This window comes from Orycteropus afer, unplaced genomic scaffold (genome assembly GCF_000298275.1).
Source record: "Orycteropus afer afer isolate SDZICR_OR568_19922 unplaced genomic scaffold, OryAfe1.0 scaffold00059, whole genome shotgun sequence".
Taxonomy (NCBI): Eukaryota; Metazoa; Chordata; class Mammalia; order Tubulidentata; family Orycteropodidae; genus Orycteropus; species Orycteropus afer.
The window spans coordinates 9,967,991-9,970,175 of NW_006921646.1; positions in this window are offsets into that span (position 1 = coordinate 9,967,991).

Consider the following 2,185-nt stretch of genomic DNA (forward strand, 5'->3'; position numbering starts at 1 on the left):
CGCAATACTTATGGTGAACATTCTTCACTAATTTAGCTAAACAGTTGTTTAGTTTAAAAATGGCTTCCAGGGATAATTTCGATTCATGGATTGAATCTTTTCTCAGAGTGATAGATTCAGGAGTTCCTCCAAGACTGGAGTTATTTTTAACAAAGCTGTAAAGATTGATCTTCACTGTGGAGGGACGTTAATGGGGGGGGAGGGGCAAGATGAGGAAAGGGGCTTATTGAAGTGGGAAGACAAGCTCTGGTAGGGTAGTGATTGGACTACAGCCTGGATGCCATAGTCCCTGGGTTTTAATCCCAGCACTGTCCCTAGCTGTGTCACCTTGGGTAAGACATTCCCTGCCTTTGGACCCCAATTTATTGATCTCTACCATGATGCTGGAGTCCCTGGTGGTCCAAGCAGTTAACATATTAGGCCGCTAACTGAAAAGTTGGTGGCTTGAGGCTTCCTACCAGTGACTTACAAGAAAGGTCTGGTGATCTACTTCTGAAAAAAGCAGCCATTGAAAACATATGGAGTGCAGGTCTACTCTGTGGGGTACACACATGAGGGCTCCTTGAGTCTAAATTAATTCAAAGGCAACTGGCACTGGCTACCTGATTTTTTAGACTCCTTCCAACTGGGAGCCTATGGTTTGGGGTTTGGTTGTTCCAGTGGGGCTCTGAGAAAGGGAGGCAGGAATAGACTTCAAGGAAATCATGGGTGGGAAGTGTTAGGAACATAAAGATACTCAAGAGCTGTCAAACAGGCATCACCTTAAAATGGCTAATATGCAGTGCCCACCTGGGTGCACAGCTCCCTTTCCTCCACGCTCCGTAGAGATTGTACTTCCTGCAACCTTTTCCCTAGTCCTGAGGGTGAGGGCTACTGTACTTGGGAGGAGATGTTAAAAATATTTAACAGGTATAGTAGGAGCCTTGGTGGTATAAATGTGCTGCTAACAGAAAGGTTAGCAATTCAAACTCACTCAGCAGCTTTATGGGAGAAAGACGTGTAGATCTGCTCTTGTAAAGATTACAGTTTAGAAAACCCTATGCGACAGTTCTCTGGTAGCATAGTGGCTAAAGCACTTGACTGCTAACCAGAAGGCTGGCGGTTCAAACCCACCAGCCACTCCTCGGAAGGAAGGATGGAAAATCCTACTTCCGTAGTGATACTGCCTCGGAAACCCAAGGAGGGGTCGCTATGAGTTGGGGCTGACTTGACGGCACATAACAACAACAACAACATGGGACAGTTCTATTCTGTCACATGGGGTTGCTATGAGTTGAAATTGATTTGATGGCACCTAACAATAACAACATGGTATGGGGACCAACCAATCAGAAAATCATGGTTATAAGCTGGTGTATGATTGCCAGCTGTATGCCACTCTTGCACCTACCCCTGATTCCTCCTGGGAAAGGCTGGCTTATGAGCTAATGAACCAAAAGTTAAGAAGGATAAGGAGAGAGACTGAGGAGGGAATAGAATTGGAGGAGATGGAAGCAAGAAGAGGGGTTCATACATCCTCCCAGACATTTGCTTGTCCCTCCCTAGAACCCCATCATGCTTTTAACCCAGCCTCACCAGCTGCAGCTGCAATTCAGAGGCTGATTAAACATAGGAGACCTAGTCTATGTTCTGCACGATCCTGCGAAGCTTGACAATGGTCAGAAGACCTCAGGGAGTCCTCCACTATCTGCCACTTGGCACATTATTAACCCTGACAGATGCAGACCAGGATTTTGTCTCACCCACTCTTGACCAAAGGTCATGAAGTCCCATGGAATGTGCTAAAGCCACCCTTCCTCTCCTCACCTTGGAGCACCAGGATTGCTGCATCTATCTGCCCAGTCTTGGGCTGTCCTCTTGTACTCTGCAATGATTCCTCATTGCTAATCAACCATTAGTAGTCAGAGATTCCAATCAATATTTTTTGACTGATTAATAAGGACCCCTTTTTCCTCCTTTTCCATGAGAACAGTTAGTTTCCCAATTGACCAAGAAATACTTATTGAGTATCTACTAAGTTCAATGTATTTTATTAGCTATAGAAATGGGGAGAGATCAAAGAAACAGAAGACATAGTTGCTGCCCTCAAGGAACCTTCACTATAACTGTGGAGAGCCAATATGTCAACATAGAAAAGATGATCAATAATACAAGGCAACTTTGGATAATGTGTCATATGAGGCTA